The sequence below is a fragment of the Hemitrygon akajei genome, chromosome 7 (genome assembly GCF_048418815.1).
Source record: "Hemitrygon akajei chromosome 7, sHemAka1.3, whole genome shotgun sequence".
NCBI lineage: Eukaryota > Metazoa > Chordata > Chondrichthyes > Myliobatiformes > Dasyatidae > Hemitrygon > Hemitrygon akajei.
In genome coordinates, this window is record NC_133130.1 from 71,706,753 (window position 1) to 71,728,176 (window position 21,424).

General features: G+C 40.1%; 1 long non-coding RNA gene across 1 annotated transcript in view; it reads right to left on the reverse strand.

The window, feature by feature from the left end:
• Window positions 1-813: 813 nt before the first annotated feature.
• LOC140730559 (uncharacterized) overlaps window positions 814-21,424 on the reverse strand; it is a 30,941-nt gene continuing 10,330 nt past the window's right edge. Inside the window, exon 3 of the long non-coding RNA XR_012099631.1 lies at window positions 814-925. This is a non-coding gene — a long non-coding RNA (uncharacterized lncRNA). The remainder of the gene's footprint in view (window positions 926-21,424) is intronic.

A 21,424-nucleotide genomic window follows, 5' to 3' on the forward strand; every position in this document is an offset into this window, starting at 1 on the left:
CCAGAGCATCCTACTGCTACCCTTACTGGCACGTGGCACAGGCAGCAATCCGGAGATTACTAACCTTTAGGTCCTGTTTTTCAACTTCCTACCAAGCTCTCTGTAGTCACTCTTCAGGACCTCCTGACTCTTTCTACCGATGTGTACCACAACATCTGGCTGATCACCCTCCTGAATGCTGTGCACGTGATCAGAGACATCCCTGATCCTGGCACCTGGGAGGCAACAAACCATCCAGGAATCTCCTGTCTGTACCCCTGACTATGGAGTTCCCTATCACTACCACTCTCCTCTTCTTCCTCCCTTCCTTCTACACTGCAGAACCAGACTCAGTGCCAGAGATCCGGCTGCCGCAGCTTGTCGCAAGTAAGCCATCCTCCCCAATAGTATCCAAATCAGTGTACCTGTTTTGGAGGGGAATGGCCACAGGGGAACCCTGCACTACCTGCCCTTTTCCCTTCCCTCACCTGATGGTAACCCAATTACCTGTGCCCTGTTCCTTAGGTGTAACTACCTCCCGGAAGCTACTATCTATAAACTGCTCAGTCTCCCGAATGATCCGGAGGTCATCCAGCTCCTGCTCCAGTTCCCTAACGTGGTCTGTTAGGAGCTGCAGCTGGATGCACTTCTTGCAGGTATCGTTGTCAGGGAGACTGGAGGTCCCCCTGACTTCCCACATCCTGCAAGAGGAGCATTCCAACATCCTGCCTGGCATATTCTCTAGTCTGAACAAAAAAAAGAAAACAGAAACTTACCAGAACCTACCCTCACCTCTGCCTGTTTCTCGCCGAAGCCTGATTGAGCCAAAGCCGTCCCACTCCAACTCAGTCCACTCCAATGATGGCCGCTGTATATGGTGGTCTTTCTTTTAAACCTTTGGCACGCTACGTCACGTGTCTGCGCAGTCTAGCCTCTTTTCCCCGAGCTGTTAAAGAAAAACAACCTTCACTCTGCGATGCCTTCAGTCTTCCACCCTCAGCCTCTTGCTTCGATTGAAAAGCAAGTTATGCGCTCTGATTCAAAAATTTGATGATTGAGCAGTAATAACTATTCCTGAACCTGATGGTGTGGGTCCTGTTATGTTTTGTAACTCTAAAACATAAAACTAATAGAAAAGAAAAACACAGGAGCCAGGGGTAACTTGTGTATGTTTAATTTTGTTTTTACTTTAGCATGTAGTGCACATGATGTGGCGGAGTAATGACAAGTGCCACTCACATACTTTTACATATAACCTTTAATGAATCATGTAAAAACAAAGAATGCTTAATCATACAATACATTTACAATATTACTCAAACACTACTGAAATATTAAACACACTACAGTCCTCCCTGCTTAGCTATAAACTCCAACCCAATATAGAGAGTGCGCGCGTATACACACACACACACACACTCTCTCTCTCTCTCTCTCTCTCTCTCTCTCTCTCTCTCTTTCTTTCATAATACAACCACAAATTGAAATCCACAGGATGTTGAATTTTAAATTGTCCTGCAATTCAGGCCTAAAGATGTAATTGCTGTGGAGGATTTCTTACTCTTGTGGAATAACATGTTTCCTGACCAGGGTGTGGGGTCGGGGTCACTTTGCCTGGCAGGTGTTACATGGCTGTAAAACACTCTCAGGTTCTGGGACCACCTCTGTGGTGATTTTTGGAGCTGACTCTGGGACTGCAGGTCATGGTTCTGACAGTTCTGGACACCTTTCTTTTCTAACAATTGACTCTGCTCTCCTCAGCTAATCGATGTGTCATCTCCAGATGACATTGGACACTGTGTAGGAGAGTGGTTCAGTTCTGTCCTTAATCTTGAAAAGTAAGACGATAAGACCATAAGATATAGGAGCAGAGGTAGGCCTTTTGGCTCATTGAGTCTACTCTACCATTAATCATGCGCTGATCCAATTCTTCCAGTCATCCCCACTCCCCTGCCTTCTCCCCATACCCTTTGATGCCCTGGCTAATCAAGAACCTATCTATCTCTGCCTTAAAAGCACCCAGTGACTTGGTCTCCACAGGCGCCTGAGGCAACAAATTCCACAGATTTATCACCCTCTGACAAAAGTAATTTCTCCTCATTGTCAGTTTTGTTAGGTACCCACTTTTGATCACTTTTGTAGTCCCCCACCAGGACTGCTTGTGTGGGAGTGAAACATCTAATCTCCTTGATTGAGGACCCCTCAATTTGTCACAGCTATTTGCCCTACCTACTCCTCCTGAGATTGAGTTTGAGAAGATCCAAGCGTAAGTGCAAGGGACGACCCAGGAACAGCTGAGCTGGTGAGTTGTTGGTTGTTGAGTGTGTTGCATTATGATACACAGGCAGGAAGTTGGCAAGCTTCTGATTCATTGTTAGTTTAGTGTGTTCTGCTGACATTGCTTGCTTTAACTCTGGACAAACCTTTCCTCCCAGCTATTTGTAGCTGGGTGGTATGGTACCAATGTACTATGTCTTATTTTATTCATTTTCAGGAATGACTGAAACTGTTCCACAACAAACTGTGGTCCATTGTCACTAATGAAGTGTTCTGAAACACCAGTCCTTGAGAAGAGGTTTCTCTGCACATCAACAGGGTGCGATGCTGCAGTGGAGGCCTTTGGAACACTTCTGGCCACTTTGTAGTTGCATCCGCTTCTACCAAGAAATCTGTGCCTATGAATGGTCTGGCAAAATCTAGATGAATCCTCTGCCAGGGTAGTGAAGGCCACTGCCGTGGATGGAGAGGCATTGCTCTTGGCATCTTCTGTATGTGTTGGCATCCTGACCAGTGCATGGCAAGCAACTCAATCTGCTGATCTATCCCAGGCCATCAGATAAAGCTTCAAGCCAATGCTGTCATCTCACCATGCCTAGATGACTGACATGTACTGTAGCTCCTCCAGTACTTTAGCTCTCAACTTGGATGGTAAAATAGCTCTCAATCCCCACATAATGCAAGTTCATCTTAGAGATGGTAACAATAGGAGAACTGGAGTTTATGTTAAACATTCCAGCTATTTTGGGTAGCCATGTAGTCCTGAGACAGTGTGGAGTCTTTTATTGGTTTTCCTTTGAATTATTTCTGCCATAATAGGGACACTTTTGTTTGCATTGAGGAGAATACATCACAAGGAGTGTCTTCTTTTGTAAATTTTTCAGGTATTTGCTTTTCCAAGGGTAAACAAGACAATCTATCAGCATTTCCATGATTAGTTGTCCTCTTGAATTGGATCTTATAATTGTGTCCTCCAAGAAACAGAGCCCATCTCTGCATTTGTGTTGCTGCTATTGGCGGAACACTCTTCTATAGGTTGAAAAACATGGGTGATTGATAGTCAGTAATGAGGGTAGACTCTCTCCCATACAAGTACTGGTTGAAATATTCTACAGTATCTTTGAAATGCTGTTTAAACGTTTTTTAGAATGACTGAAACAGCCAAGAATTGAAACCATTTATTCCTTTTTAATTAATTTTCCATTCTCTTCTAGTGTAAGCCATATTGCATGTCTCCTGTTGGTTTTCACATTGTACATCTCAAGGCTATCCATTCCTGTGTCACTGATCATTATCAAATTTTTCATCAACAGCATGCAGATTAAGGCCTCTTTTGAAGCTGCAACTTGACTTTTTATCTTTTCTCTTCTCTGTGCAGTCTACTTATTTTTGTCTGCCTGATATGCTCTTTTTATGTGTCCTACTTCGTTGCATTTTCTGCAAGTTTTACCTTTAAACCTGCTTTGCTCTGGTGTATGTGAGCCCCTGCCACAATTTGTGGGGTCAAGCAGGCCTCCATCTTGATGCTGCAGTTTTGATCATGCTCATTTTCATTCCTGATTGCAACTCAGTTGATTCCCTGTTGGTTGTACCTATTCATATTTCAACTGCTCTTTTAAATGTGAGCTGTGCTTCAGTTAGGAATCATTAATAAATGCTTTCTTGTAAGATTCCACAAACTGAACAGTCTCTCAGTGCATCATTAAGCCATCACTGAGCTGACAATGCTCAATCTCTTCAATTCAGTCACATAAGCTGAAATCGATTCCTCTTCCTTTTGATTCTGCTTATGAAATCTAAAGCATTTCGCAATCACCAATGATTTCAGTTCTAAATGTTCCTGCATTATTTTCATACCAGCAAAGCACATTTCAGCTGGTTTGGTTGGAGCAGATAAGCGTCTAAGCAAACTTTTGCCTTAAAAGCCAATGCACTCAGCAAAATTGGCATTCATTTCTTACTGGTTATTTCATTCACTTCAAAATACTGCAATTCATTCAGTATACATATTCCAGCTATCTGTGTGCAATCAGATGCATCTGTCTTTCTGATGTAGCCAGCCATTTCTGTTTTTAAAAAATTTATGATTACTGGTACTCACTGTTTAAAAACTCAAATGTCTCACTGCACTTCAACAGGTAGGTAGCCATCTCGGGTTTGTTTAAAACTTTCTCGTTGTCACCTTTATGTTTTGTAACTCCAAAACATAATACTAATCAAAAGAAACACATGGGAGCCCAGGGCTTAACTCATGTGCATTTGTTTAATTTTTACTTTAGCAAAGTGCGCACATATAATGTGGTGGTGTAATTATGTATGTCATTCATGTAAGTTTACGAATAACCCATAATGAATTATGTAGCAACAAAGAATGCTCAATCAAACAATATATTTACAATATTACTAAAAGAGTACTGAAAAACTGAATACACAATAGGTCCTGAGACTCCTGTACCTTCTACTTGATGGCAGCAACGAGAAGGGAGCATGGCCTGGATAGTGAGGGTTCCTGGTGATGGATGCTGCTTTCCTGCGACAGTGCTCTGTGTAGATGTGCTCAATAGTGGGGAGTACTTTACCTGCTATGCTCTGGCCCAATTCACTACTTTTTGTAGGATTTTCCATTCAATGGCACTGGTGTTTCCATACCAGGCTGTGATGCAACTAGTCAATATACTCTCCATCAAACTTCTATAGAAGTTTGTCAAAGTTTTAGATGTCATGCCAAATATTCACAAACTTCTAAGGAAGTACAGGAGCTGCCATGCTTTCTTCATAATGGCACCCAGGACAGATCCTCTGAAATGATAACACAGAGTAATCTGAAGTTGCTGACCCTCACCACCCTGATCCCTCAGTGTCAGGTTCATGCACCTCTGGTTTGCTTCTCCTGAAGTCAATAATCAGATCCTCGGTCTTGATGACATTGAGTGAGAGGTTGTTGTTGTGGCACCACTCAGCCTGATTTTCCATTTCCCTCCTATATGCTGATTTGTCACCACCTTTGATTAAGTCAACAAAGCTGAATATGACATTGGAGCTGTGCTTAGCCTCACAGATATTAGTATAAAGCAAATAGAGCAGGGGGCTAAGCACACTTTCTAGTGGTGCACCTGTGCTGATGGAGATTGTGGAGGAGATGTTTTTGCCAATTAAATGCCGAGCTGTAGATGATGAGGAGCATCCTGATGTACAGTATGCATCTTTGCTGTCCAAGTGATCCAGGGTTAAGTGAGGAGCCAATGAAATGCCATTTGCCATTTACTTGTTGTGGTGGTAGGCAAATTGGAATGGATCCAAGTCATTTTTCAGGCAGGAATCATCTATGTTTCATCACCATCCTCTCAAAACATGTAATCACTGTGGATGTAAGTGCTACTGGACAATAGTCATCAAGCAGATTACCATGTTCTTCTTAGGTGCTGGTATAATTGAAGCCTGCTTGAAGCAGGTGGGTGTCTCAGACTGCCGAAGCGAGAGGTTAAAAATATCAGTGAACACTCCAGCCAGCTGATCAGCACAGGTCATTAGTACTCAGCCAGGTGCCCCATCTGGGCTGAATGTTTAACATCCTTCACCCTCCTGAAGGATGCTTTCACATCAGCCTCAGACTGAAATCACAGGGTCATCTGGGCTGTGGGAGTTCTGGAAGGTTCCTCCATGTTTTAATGGTCAAAGCAAGCATAGAAAGTACTGAGCTCATCTGGGAGATTAGGATTTAAAGGTTTAAGTTGATACTTCCTTGTGTATTTTAGGAGAAAAGGTTGGGCACATCTTAATTGCAGGAGCTTTGCAACAACTGTTCAATTGCACAAATTTCCCTCTCCTACTAAACATGTCTCTGGATGATTCTGCAAGCAGCACATCTTGGCAGGGTTATTCATGACTGGAAACAGTGGGTTGCATTACTTCCCCATTAATATGAACATTTGGGAATTGAGTTGGAATTATCATTTTGCAGTTTTGGGACAAAGATCCATTTGATTGATTTCATTATGTTCAAAGACATTTCATGAGAATTCAATTGACTTCCATTATTGACAATGTATTTATAATGCAGTAACACTATGGTTTCAATTTTGTTTAATTTTTTTAATGTGATTTCAAAAAATATTAAATTACTTAAATCCATGACATCTAGATTCTAATTTTAACATTTTGAAATCAAAGTTGAACAGTTTTAAAGAGATTTCTGCACTTGTGAACATATTGAGCAACAGCAAAACAACACTGACTGATTGAAGGTCAAAATAGTGTAAAGATTAACCCAAATCATTTAAAAGATACAAAAAATTAGAACTTGGAAATCATATAAAAGACAGTTGCACATGGCTAAAAGAAACTGTAAAAGATAAACAAGAAATGGAATGGAAAACATCAGCAGATATTTTTCTGACAAATTTAGCCAGTAGGCACATTATTAAAGACCACATTCACACTTTGAAATGAGCTGTTAACTCGTAATGTACCAGTTAACAAGACAACTGAAAAAGTCTTTTGGTCCCATCAAGCCCATTTCACTGAGATATGTTGAAAATGTTCACAGCATCAACTTCCTTGCAAACCACAAATCTGTTTTTTTTTTAAAAATTGCAAAAGACCTGGTCCATAATGGATAAAAAATTACTTAATCTTATATCATTGGTGGAATACTTTTCACTTGGCTGGATGACTTCTACTGCAATAACAGGAAGGTAGTTTTATACTATTCAAGGCAGATCAGTCCATTTGATTGGTACCCTATCTTTGCCTTACATATTCATTTTCCTCACCACTGGTGCATCATTATTGCAGAATTTATCATGTGCATTGTAGTAACTTGCCAAAACTTTACAACAGTAAACCTAATGTTGTAACATACTGTAATCATGCAGAAGGACATGAGCTGCAGTTACTTGGAGGATCACCTCCAATGATTTCTCCTTTAAATTTTCCTGCTGGGAAATTAGCTGGATCATGCTGACAGTCAGCAAACAGCTTTGTAGAGAACTTCCATCTACCTGCAAAATATGTACCTCAGCATGTTCTGGACTACCATGACAGCACACTGTATCACAGAGGAAAAATAAAGAGCACAGGAAGACAGATAGAGGCACCTTTGATAATCACTGTCAGAATCAGAATTAGAATCAGATTTATTATCACCGACATGCGACATGATGTTTGTTGTTTTGCGGCAGCAGTACAGTACAAGAGATAAAAATCTATAAATTACAAAAAATGTATGGTGAAGCATTGTTCATGGGTTCATGAACTGTTTGGAAATCTAATGGTGAAGGGGAAGAAGCTGTTCCTACATTGAGTATGGGCTGTCAGGCCCCTGATAGTAGTAACAAGAAGTGGGCATGACCCAGATGGTGAGAGTCCTTAATGTTGACTGCTACCTTCTTGAGGCACCGTCTCCTTAGGATCCCCTTGGTGGTGGGGAGGGTTGTGTCTGTCATGGAGCTGACTGAGTCTACAACCGTTGTATTCTCTTGGTGTTCTGTGGATTGAAAGGTCCATACCGGGTGGTAATGCCACCAGTCAGAATGCTCTCCACCGTACATCTGTGGAAATTTGCTAGAGTCTTTGGTGACATACCAAATCTCCTCAAACTCCTAATGAAGAAGAGCCACTAATGTGCCTTCTTCAAGACTGCACCAATATGTTGAGACCAGGATAGATCTTCTGTGATATCGACACCCAAGGGATTGAACCCTTCTACCCCTGACTCCTCAATGAGGATCAGTGCATGTTCTCCTCACTTTCCCTTTGTGAAATTCACAATGAGTTCCTTGATCTTGCTGACTTTAGGTATGAAGTTGTTGTCATGTCATGACTCAATCAGCCAACGTATCTCATTCCTGTAAGCTTCCTCATTGCCATCTGAGATTCAACCAACAACAGTGGTGTCATTGGCGAAGTTGTGGATGGTGTTTAGAGCTGTGCTTAGCCACACACCCATGGATGAAGAGAAAGTAGAGCAGTGTGCTAAGCATGCATCCTTGAGGTGCATCTGTGTTAGTAGTCAGTGAGGAGGAGATGCTATTACCAATTACACTCACTATGGTCTCCCAGTGAGGAAGGCGAGGATCCAGTTATGGGGAGAGGTACAGAGCCCCAGGTTTTGAAACATGGTTATTCATATGGGGGGAGGGGTGATTACATTAGGGTTTTTTCTATAATCAATAAACGGTAGCATGAAGAATGTTTTGCTGTTGTTTAGGTGCTCCAAAGCAGAGTGGTGGTCAGTGAGATTTCATCTGCTGTAGACCTGTTGCAGTGATGAAATTTATCTACAGACTTATCACAGAGTTCAAGGGTGTTCTTTAATGTCCTGAGCTGAAGGTTCAGATGTACTTCATACCCTAAACCATTGGTGTTTTTGGCATTTTCACAGCCGCATAACATTATTGCAATAGAATAGGGAATTAGTGAACAACATCATAGGTGAAAGGGACTGTTCCTGTGTTGTAATGTTCTAAGTGTGCGCAGTGACTCCAATTAAGTACAGTTTGCTGAATCAAGACCATGTGTATATTCTCAGTTGCTCAGGAAATACCTTTTGAATTATTTTGAAGAGAAATATGTTGTCCAGTGCTGAGCAATATTATCCTCAATCAGCATCACAGAAACATTGCCTGTTTCGTTGTTCCAATGACATATATAAGTTTGCTTATTTTCAGATTGATGTTTCCTGAATTCCAACAGTGATTTCAGATACTAATTGGTTACTAGTTATAAATACAAGTGCTTACTTTCTTTTGTATCAATCTGTCCTTTACTAGAAATATATCACCATCCCTTCACAATCATTGGGTTGAAATCTATCTACAGACCTCATGGAGGGAATAATTTCATTGCACAAATGGTGATGGTTCGAGAAGTTAACTTACGACCTATGTTTCAAGATATTTAGGTATGCTGAGTAAATTCTCATCCCCCACTGAAATTCAGAAACTATGGTGAATAAAATGTTTAGTTTCTATTATTTTCTCTAATGCTACAGGATTAGAAAAGGAATCTATGACTCTAAGTAAGAGTTTACCGAAGAATCCCCCAGAATGCGGGAACGATTTCAAATAAAAAGGATAAGCTTCCACAAGAAGGTGAATGATCTTTTGAAGTGTGCAAATGATTTTGTGGAACAGATAATTGATTTTTCAGAATATGAAATCTGTTTTACAAGGTAGAAGACCAGTTTCAAGGAACAGGGCATTTACGCTTAATTGCTTGGAAAGGGAAATCGATCGTTTAGAAATGGATCTCTTGGAAAGGCCATTGAAACAGAAATTGACTAATTTCACTGGGGAGTACTTTATTGGCTGTTCTGACTGAAAATCTGGGAGAAATGTTCCCCCTGAATTTAGAATACAGAACTGCCTGAAGGGTATCACATCTCTCCTATCCTACAGCTCTGAACATTTGTGTTGGTTTGCATTCCAAAAGTTCCATCTTTTCCTGAAGGAATAATCTGTTTCTTCCCTCAATCATCACTGTAGAGGGACCATTTTTCTTTTATTTACATTTGTTAACCTATATATCAGCAAAGGGGGTCTGTTAAACAGAAGGGATGAAGGGCTGAAGAAGGTGAAAAGATTTCTGATCCTCCATCAAGTCTGGTAACAGGTTCAGGGCCAGGATGTCTCACTCATTGGAAGTATGTGTCAAAGAGCCAAAAACTCCCCATTTGAGCTTTGCAATAATGCTATTGGTAAGATTAACATAGTTCAGCAAGACCACCAAAAAAAAATTCCATATAACCAGCAGATGTTATCAGGCAATTGCTCCACACTGAACTGTCTGTTTCTTCTCAGAATAATTGGTACACGTTATGCAGAAGTTTTGTAATTAACGTTAGTAGTAGTAAAGGAGGTATAAGGCACTCCTTCCCTCTGCTAGTTTGTAGGTCACACTTCAGCAAGGTGTGGCACCTGTTTAGCTCCCCGAACAGGGTTACATGAAGTCATGGGAGCAGGTGGTGGATGGTCGTATGAGGAGCTGGTGAATAGCACAAGTCCTGGTTATGCAACCACTGATGCCAAGTAGATCATCTCTGAAGAGAATTGATCATGGCTGGGGTCATCTGTCTTGTAAAGACACTGCCCAGAAGAAGGCAATGGAAAACCACTTTTGTAGAAAAATTTGCCAGGAACAATCATGGTCATGCACAAATGGAAGACCATGACTGCCTGCATCATATGACACAGCACATAATAAACGAACGAGTAAAGGTTTGATTTATGTAAATGATCAATTTTAATGTAACCTTTTCAAATGCTGAAGAATTTACTTGGTTTACTATAATTTTAGATATTGAATCATTTTAACCATTTCATTTTGTAAAATCTAGACTTTAGCATTATTGATTCAATGAGAAAATAAGAAATTTGACAGTCAAGAACAAAATTGTGAATATGCAAGTAGAATGCAGTTTAATGTGTCACAATATCATGTCACATCAAAATCTTTGCTTTCAGTTAAAGCAAGGGACAGTTTGAAAAGCAGAGAACTTATGCTGAACATATCAAGCCTTGATTAGTCCACACTTGGAAGTTTGTACAAATATTACAAGTATGTCCTGGAGAATCAACTGCAAATAAGCTTTACTTGAATTATGCTAGAAAGGTGGTTATAACTATCTGGAAAAAAACTGAACAAGCTGAAATTTCTATTGTAGAAAAGGGACCAATCTAAATTTATGATTATGAACCACTATGAAAGAGTCAATCTGGAGAAAATATTTCCACTTGCAAGGGAAATCAGAAGCAAGGCCAACAGATAGAGGTTGATTACCAAAAGGTACAATAAGGTATCGAAGAGAAATCTCTTTCCCAAGAAGTGGGGAAGAAAACTGAACAAAAAATTCTCTAACTTCTGGTAATCTGCCCCCACTCTGTCCCTTTCTTCTCTCTTCCTGATGTACCCACTTCTTCCTACACTCACGACTGCCCCATTACCCAGTTTCTTTCCCCTTCTCCATCCACTCAATCTGCCCATCACCCACACTACGCTATCAGATTCCATCCTCCTTAGTCCTTTGTCACTTCCCAACTTCTGTTATTTCCATTTTCTCCTCTCTTTGTCTATCATTCCTCCTGACCAGGACCCACCTATCATTTACTCATTCTTGTTCCTCCCCTTCCCTCCACAATTTTATATCGGCTCTCTCCCTTCTATCTTTCAGTCCAAATTGAGGGTCTCAACCCAAAAGCTCAACTGTCTATTTCCCTCTACAGATGTTGCCCGACCCATTGAGTTCCTTGTGTGTTGTTCCAGATTCCAGCATCTGCAGTCTCTTGTATTTCTAAGAGAATGGAGCTCACTGTCACAAAGAGATGTTGAGGTGAACAGAAGGTTTAAGTGGGAACTTGGTTAGACATAAATGATGAAGGAATGAAAGGCATGTTGACAGTACAAGATGAAGAAAGTTGGTGAGAAGCTTGGATGGAGTGTAAATATGAGAATTACAGAGTCATAGAAAAGTACAACACAGAAACAGGCTCTTTGGCCCATCTAGTTCATACTAAACCATTTAAACTGCCTAGTCTCATCGACCTGTACCCAGACCATAGCCATCCACACCCCTACTATCCAAGTACCTATCTAAACTTCTCTTAAATGTTGAAATTGAGCTTGCAAGTACCACTAGCGCTGGCAATGATTAAATGATTAAATACTTTTGATACCTGTTGCTGTGGTACTGAATTGACCATTTTGAAATATTATTTTCCATTCACAAACTGAATATTTAGCTATTTTGCACACCAATTTTTTTATCATGTTCAATTTGCCAGTGTATCTAGGCCATCACTGACACACTGAAAGAAGTGTGAATGTAGCTATCAATATGCAAGAATTACATCATTGATGTGTTAAAAACTAGGGTATGACAGGAATGTAGTAATAGACAATTCTTATTTAAGCAAAGGTGTCTAAATTCAGTTGACTGTGAAATGAGCATCATTAGCACGTTCTCGATATATCTGGATATTTCAAATAGTTATTTGTACATATAAAAAGCGTAAGTAGTTCTTGGAATATTTCATTATACTTCTCATTGGAAGATTCTGCCCTTTGTTTTTGCGAATTTTGGGCTCCTGTCTGTGTTTTGTAGTACTTTGTACTTGATTTTAAAAGTGCGCGAGGCCAATCTGCGGAGCTTCAGATCACCGTAGTTACTGAGCATTTGGCAAGAGCCAATAAAAAGGAGCTAGGTTTAAGTGGAGTGGCCATTGTTAGAGTGGACAGGGTTACAGTGGAGCACTGAGACTTTGACTCAAGAGACTTTGGTGAGAAGAGGCAAGGTTAAGGTAAGCTTCTTTATTTCTCTCTCTTTTTCTTTCTTACTGTACAGGTACGGCAGTGGGAATGACAGTCAGGACAGTGGAGTGCTCCTCTTGTGGGATGTGGAAACTCACTATACATGCAAGAAGTGCACCCAGCTGCAGCTTCTTACAGATCACATAGGGAATTGAAACTGGAGCTGGATAACCTTTAGATCATTCAGGAAACAGAGGGATTGATTTCAGAAGAACAGGGAGGTTGTTTGACCTAAGGTGCAGAACATATAACTGAGTGACCATCAGGAGAGGGAAAGGGGATAGACAAGCAGTGCAGGATATCCCTGTGGCCATTCCCCTCAATAACAAGTTTATTGTTTTGGATTTTTTTTTGGTGGGGAGTAGTGACCTAGCAGAAGAAAGCGTCAGCAGTCAGCTCTCTGGCACTGAGTCTAGCTATGTGACTCAGAAGGGAAGGTGGGGAGAAGAGGTGAGCAGCAATGAAAAGCAATTGATTGGTTCGGGGAATACACAGGAGTTCTGTGGACAAGAACAAGATTCTCAAATGATATCTTGCCTCCCAGATGCTAGGGTAGTGACATCTTGTATCTAGCCCATAGCATTCTTCGTGAAGATACTGAAATCATAGTCCATGTCAGTGCCAATGACATAAGCAGGAAGGGTGACAAGGTCCTGCAAAGTTAGTTCAGGGAGTTAGGTGTTAAGTTAAAGGATAGGACTTCCAGAATGGTAATCTCAGGGTTGCAAGTGTCAAGTGCTAGTGAAGCAGGAGATAAGAAGACAATACAATTTAACACAAGGCTGAGGAGATGGTGCAGGAGGGAGGAGTTTGCATATCTGGATCATTGGTCTCTCTTCCAGGGAAGATGAGATCTGTACAAACAAGATAGTTTGCACCTGAACTGGTGGTGGGTGTAGGTGGAGTGTTCAATATCCTTGTAGGAAGATTTGCTCCCCCAGGAGACAGGAGGAGGAATTGCATGGGAATGGAAACCAGATTGCCAGGGCAGCTCATGGAGTGGTTCTGGGGAAAGCAGATGTTAAGCCTACATGCAAAGACAGCAACCTCATGGTTGAGCATGGTAGGACTAATAGTGAAATGCATCTATTTCAATGCAAGGTGTATTGTAGGTAAGACAGATGAGCTTTGAACTGCGGGAAGAAACCAGAACATCTGGAGGAAATCCACACAGTCACAGAGAGAATGAACAAACTATTTACAGACAGTACCAGAATTGAATCGCACCATGTTCGGGGTTCTGTTGTTTCAGACATGACAGAGGGGATGGTAATAAAGAGGGAGGGTTGGCATTACTCATCAGGTAAAATGTCCTGTCTGGGGAACAAGAAAGGGATGGCCCCAATAATGGGATTATATTAATGGTTAAGAACATCTTCAAATATTTGCTGGAGGTATTTAAAATTATGAGCGGTATAGAAAGGGGGCCTTTTCCACTAAGGTTGGGTGAGACTTGAACTAGAGGTACTGTAATAGGTTAAGGGTGAAAGGTGAAATATTTAAGGGGAACCTGAGAGGGAACTCCTTCACCAGAGGGTGGTGTGATTGTGCAATGAGCTGCCAGTGGAAGTGGTGGATAAATATTTGGATGGGAGGGGCTATGGAGGGCAGAAACTAGATGGGTCAAAGGGCCTGATACTGTGCTGTAGTACTCTAAGACTGCATGAAGGAAAGTGATGAAGACTTTTATCTTTTGCAAACATAGTTTCTTCCTTATTTGATACACATGAGTAATAGAATTCTCATTATGGTAGAAATTCTCTGAAATGACTTGCAAGGCACCAGAAGCATAAGTGTTTCATAACGTCGTAACTTTAGAATTTATTGTTGTCGATAGTTCACTTGTGCAAGCAAGTGGAACAGCCTTGTGGAGATAGCATTAATAGGTCTCTTCTGATATGCTTAGAACCATCAGGAAAAACTTTGCAACGTGTACAGTCTTTGATAGGAACAATTGATTTAAAGTGGATAAAATCCAGTAACTGCCTCAGTTAAACTTCAAACTCTGGTTTCCTTAAGCATAACATTACTTAGACAAAATAAAAATTCTTTCTTACGCCAATGAGGTTCATTTGATACAAACTTCTTAAAAGACAGAATATTTCAGCTGTATAATATTGCTGTGTTGTAATGTTATCATCTCTTAATGTTTTTTTAGGTTTTGCTGTTCTTTAACTTGCTGATAAACATTAATTTTTATATGAATTTTCCCTTGCCAATAAATAGATTTTCTACTGAATCCAAATTCAATCCATAAATTCTCAGAGATATTCTGGTCTTGCTTTTTTTTTAAGCTCATGTTTGAGTTCTGAGCATAACTGGCAAGGCCAGCAATTGTCCTGCACCCATTATTTTGCTAAAGAAGAGTATGGTTAGCTACCTTTTTGAACTATTTCAGGCCTTCTGGTGAAAATAATCCCACAGTACTGCTTGTTAAGGTGTTTAAGGATGAGGCCGAGTGATGATGAGGCATATATTTCCAAATCAGGATGGTGTGTGACTGAGAAATGAACTAACAGATAGTTGTGTTCCCATGTGGCTGTTGCTCTGGTTCTTAGAGGCAGATGTTGTGAAATTGGAGACGTGTTGTCAGAGTAAGCTTGGCAAGTTACTGCACTGCATTTTGTAGATGGCTTGCATTACAGCCGCTCTGCAGTGATGGTGAATTTATTTTTATTGAGGTTAATGAGGTGGCTATAAAGTGTATTGCAACACACACAAAATACTGGAGGAACTCAGCAGGCCAGGCAGTATCTATGGAAAAGAGTACAGTCGACGTTTAGGGTCAAGACACTTTTCCAGAGATGCTGCCTGGTCTGCTGAGTTCCTTCAGCATTTTGTGTGCGTTGCTTGGATTTCCAGCATCTGCAGATCTTCTCTTGCTTGTGAAGTGTATTGAATTATTTTAGACAGCACTGAGATTCTTGAGAGTTGTCACAATTGAACTTATTGAGCTGAGTGGAAAGTATTCAAACACACTCATCACTTGTGTCTTATAGATGATGGAAGGGCCTTGAGGTCACAGGAGGGAAGTTAGTTGCTACTGAATAATTAGTCTCTAACCTGCCTTTGTGACCAAAGTATTATTTTGTTTGGTCCAGCTGAGTTTCTGATCAAAGGTGATCCTCAGGACATTATGGTCAGAAACATGGTGGTGGTAATATTTTGAATGGAACTTGTCTCTATGTCCTCTTGCTACTTCTTCAGTGTGTGAGGTACAAACAACACAATAATTTAAAAAAAATAGACATTTTCTGAAGCTGATTTAAGGTGCACTTTAAATATAAAGTATGTTCCTTTTCTATACAACACCATTAGCTCACACATTATAGTTAATTCTGTTTCTGCCTCAGTGGAAGCTGTCTGACCCTCTGTATGCTGTATTTCCAGCATTTTCTGTTTTGGTTTCAGATTTCCAGTACCTTCACCATACAGCATCTTGCACATTTGAAGACAGAAATACAAAACCTGATGATCTAGCCTAAACTTATGCCTGGCAATTTTTTGTTTTGGGATGCTTTTACTCCACATCTACCTAAAGCTGTAGATTCACAGAGGGTTCCAAGATATTGATGTTGAAACTCAGAGGAGCGTGCTAACACTTTTTAAAAATATTGGAAATGGCTACTGAGCCTGCAATTGCCACCTCATCCCAAGCCTAAACACTGGAATTAAGAATGAAACTGCAGACAGTTCACATGCATTATTTGTGAATTTATCAGTGATTCCACAAGTTCAGCTGAGGCATAGTGCATACCATTCTCATATTTGATGAGGAATTGAATAATTTTGTTTGAACTGGAACTGAGCATTGGTAAGTTGATGATTTAGATGACACAGTAAAGTGCAAGGGAAAGGTAATTGCTATAAAGCTGTGATTAGAGGGAAAGCACGTTGTTCTCACAGAAAAATTAATTGATTTTTAAAATATTACAATAAATAATGAAGTGTGCCAAGCACAGATAAAGAGGAATTCATCCAGTGATGCAAAGGTAAAAGTAACCATCATCTTGTTCACTGTCACTAGGTCATTTTTTTGGGTTCATACATGGGTTCCAACTGAGTGCTAAGGCAAAATGAGTGATTATTGAAAACAATAAAGTTAGGGGCATGGACAGAGAAATGAGCACAAGAACTGCCAATACTGTCACTCTTCCCTGACCAGGGCTACTCTTAAGTGAGGACTTCTTGGAAATTGTTAACTAGCATTCACTATGGGAAACTTGAATTCAGACAAATTGATTGCCTCAAGATAAGCATTGACATTGTCTTTAATGATGTGCGGCACATGGATAATCTTTTACTTTGCCATGAAGCTATTTTTGGCCTGGGGTAATTAACAAAATAAAACTGAAATGAAATTTGTTGGTAATGAAGTTGTACAACAGAGCACAATTAGATACCATCGACTGTAAATTGTACATTAGGCTGTGGGATTGTGGATCCTCCAAGAACACGGTTTACAATCAGAAAATATCAATCGATGTAAATGACACTTTTGTTTTACTTTAAACCATGAGAACGGAAACTCGTTTTTGCTTTTAGATCTTTCAAAAACATTAGCAAATTGTAAGCTTTGTAATTATTGTGGAAATTGACCCAGACACCACGCCGCTCATGACACTAACTGTCCCGCTATCTGCAGTAACACCACCACAAACCCAAATGGTCTCGCATCAGTTATTAACTCGCCGCCAGAACATGAACTCTTTTCTCTGTCCAAGTTCAAGAGTGAAGCTTGATGATAAATGCAGTCTGAGATTTAAAAAATGGTTGTACACTGAGTGGCTAAATCTTTGTCGCAGAATGCGATGCTGTATGAAACACTAGTAAATGTCAACGCCTCTCCGTAGAGAGCCGTGGTCTGAGAATGATTATTCTAGCCACTTTGTTCGGCGGTGTAAATCAAATGAACTACAATGTGGTGCTGCTTGATTTTTGTCATCGGAGTCAGCTGTTAACTGAAGCTAACCACGGACACGCAGCAGTTACAGACGACATTAAAGCCGACAAGACCCAAATTAAAAGCTCCGACAAAACGGATCTAAGAATTGGGAAGTATAAGAGCAGCCACTGTAAACTTGCGATGAAAATCTACTTTTACACTGAAAAAAAAACTTTTTGAAGTTATTCAGCCTGTGAAAATACTCGCAATAGCAACACGATAGATATCGTAACCAACCTACAGTTTGTTCGATGTATTATTAAATTTAAACCCTCAACAGGATTAGTGTTTATCAGGCCTCGCTCAAGGATCAATCCGGAAAATCGCAGTAAAACTGACCTTTCGTTAAGTAAAAACAGCCGGAAAAAATACTAAAGATCTAGAAATCTGAAGCAGAGTTTCATAAGGGGCCACGGAGCAAAACATTTTTCAGGGACAGTGCACTTTCCGGTGGAGTTAGTTAAACATACCAAAGTGTGAGAAACCACAGGAAGTGGAACTGGAATAGATGGTCTGGAAATGGAGCTTTGATGATGCACGATGACTAACCTGTGACTGATTGTCAAGTGAAATACTTTGGTAATTACTGGAATAAAAGTTTAATGGTGAAACAGACATTTTCTAGCATTGTGCTTTGGTTTCACTCCAATGATTACTATTCTTCAGCATACTTTTGAGATCTGGAATACCACAGATATTTATCTAGGACGTAGTTCATTTTTAATATCTGTGAAATTAGCCTCATTGCAAAATTCTTCCTGTGTAAATGTCAGTTACACTGCTTTCAAACCTGACTTAAATTACGTTCTGTACATTCTGGAAAAAGTTAGGTTTCACACAAATCTTGGAATCAATATGACCTCTCTCTTCCGGGTTAACTACAACATCCGATTAGCACAGTGCAAGTAATATTCCTCTTTGGCAGCTGCATTGCTTAGTTTAAATGTGAGGTGTGCGCCTTCAGTAGTTTCATGTGCTAAAATGCGGACCGTCTCTTACCTTGCCAACCTCACTGTTCCTCAATGGGAACTTACTCAAAGCCTACGTCCAACTTCTAGGAGACTATTTTGAAAATATGATATGTAGGATTGTTTCAGAGTTCATTCCAGCATTTGGAATGAATTGTTTCACGTTGCCACAGGATTATGAAATGACTGCTAGCAATGGAATTAATTAATGAAAGTTGTTGTGGCTTTTATTGGGATTTAGGTGTCGAAATTCCCCATTGTTCAGGTAAGAATGCCAGCTGAGAGGGGAAAGCATTCCTGAATGTTCTGACAAGTCCTTGACAACATGTTAAATCCAAGAGTTCATCGCAGCTAAGATCAGTAACTGAAAACTTTTCAACTAAATGTTTGCAACCCAACACGTTTTGGTGGATTCAAGAGTTTTTCATCAGGTGAGGAGAATCTTGGAGACGGGTAAAACTTCAGCTACTGGAAAACCGAAAAGATAAGCAAACACGGGAACAGAGTTCAGGACAACCAAAGATGAAGCAGTGTTTCCCATTTACAAAAAGAAAACACCATGGCAAATGTGCAGTGTGGTTTCTATCTGTATTTTAGATTAGCAAATCTACGTTACAGATTAGTTCTGGCCCAAAACTAGAATTTGAGATCATGCACTGAAGAGAGTTGAATTAGGGCAATCTGAAGTAGGCAAAGCAGTAGTAAAGTAGTGTGACTTGAATGTGCAAGATGAGAGGTCTAAGAGAGGGGTAAAATAGGGGTGCAGAGAATATTAACTCATAAGACTTACAATGCACATTTCATTATATATTTTGCAATCCAGTAGAATGAAATGTAGATATTCTAGTGTTTGTACATTAAATGTCAAACACAGGCCCAGATCCTGTATGATATAAATTTACAACCTTGATTAGCTCATAAAAGTCTAAATCTTGGAAAATGTATAATTTAATATGGAGTATAGATACAAACATGCAGTGTCACAGTAAGTAACATCTCAATGATATATGGAAGAGGTGTAAGTGACTGCAACAGGTGGGACTGGACAAGTATAATCACAGGCATTCTTTCACAATCTTTTTGATGTTTCAGAAAAGACTAAGAAGGTAAAAGTTGGGGGAAGGATTCTGCTATTAATCGGGGACAATGTCACAGTAGCACTCAGAGGGGACATAATGGAGAGCTTACCCACTAAGCCTGCGTGGGTAGAACTCAAAAATAAGAAAGGTGCAATCACTCTGCTGGGATTGTACTACAGACCACCATCACCCAACTCCAATAGTCACCAGGGCCTTGAAGCACAGAAATGCAGACAAATTATGGAAAGCTGTGAAAACAACAGGTTGCTGTAATGGGTCCTATTATGGACTGGGAGCTCTTCAGTGAAATAGCTTTAGAGAAACAGGAATTGTTATGTGCATCCAGGAGGATTTCTTAAATTAATTTGTAGATAGTCCAACAAGAAGAGCGGCTGTATCTGCCCTGGTATTGGGTCAGGTGATTGACTTCTCAGTGCGAGAACAATTAGGTAACAGAGATCACAATGTGTTAAGTTTTAAGACAGATATGGATAAGGGTAAGTAGGGACCTTGAGGGATGGTATTAACTTGAAGCAAGGCAAATTATGAGAATTTTAGGTGGAAACCAGAGAGAGTTAACTGGGACAGTTGCTTTTGGGCAGTCCACATTTGATATGTTTGGGAATGTGTAAAAATCAACTGCAACAATATACAACAATATTGTTGTGTTTACTACTTATTGTTGCGTTTGTTATGTTATGATTGCACTTGCCCCTGGGAAACACTGTCTCATTCTGCCTTGCAGAGCTGATGTATGGTTGGAATGACAATAAAGTTTTTGAATCTTGACATGTATATTTCAGTAAGTAGGAAGGACAAGGATGGCAAAGTAAGGGAACCTTGGATGCCAAGAGGTGTGGTGGATTCGGTCAAGAAGAAAGAGGAAGTGCATGTAAGGTTTAAGAAGCTAAAATTCAACAAGATCCTTGAGGATTAATTGAAAAAGAAAACAAAAAAAACTTCATAAGGGAATTAGGAGAGCCAGGAATGGCGATGAATGTAGGATTGAAGAGAATCCCGAGGCATTCTGTACAGACAGTGCCTATAACAAGTATTCACCCACCCTTGGAAATTTACGTTTTACAACATTGAACCATAGGAGATTTAATTCGGCTTTTTTGACACTGATCAACAGAATAAGACTCTTGTGTCAGAGTGAAAACAGATCTCTGCAAAGTGATCTAAATTAATTATAAATATAAAACAAATGTAAAATAATAAAATATGAAAACTTATAGGGGGTATAAATACTTTTTATAGGCACTGTACATCAAGAGTAAGAGGACAACTGGAAAGCAGGTAGGACCTCTTAGGAATAAAGGAGGGAACATGTGCTTGGAGGTAGAGGATATGGATGTGGTCTTACATGGTTCCTTTGCATCTATATTTACCAGGAAGAAAGGAGATCAGTGTGGAGCATGGTAATTTACTAGGGTATTTTGAGATAAGGAGGTGGGCTGGATCTTTTGAAGAATATTAAAATGGTTAAGTCCCGAGGGCCTCATGGGATATTCCACAGATCATTGAGAAAGGCAGCGATGAGATTGCTGGATCCTTGAACAACAAACATCCTTGTGTCCTCTCTAGCCACAGGTGACGTCACAGAGGACAGGATTGACAAGTAGCTGATGTTCCATTTTTTAAGAAAGGAAATAGGAATAATCCTGTAATGTATAGACCAGTTATGTCAGCAGTAGGAAAATTACAGGAGAGGATTCTTTGGGATATGATTTATGACCATTTGGAAAACCATGACCTAATTAGAAACCGTCAGCCTAGCTTTGTGTGGGGCGAGTCGTGTCTTACTAACTTAATTGAGTTATTTGAGGAAGTGACAAAGATGATTACTGAAGGTACAGTTGTGATGTTGT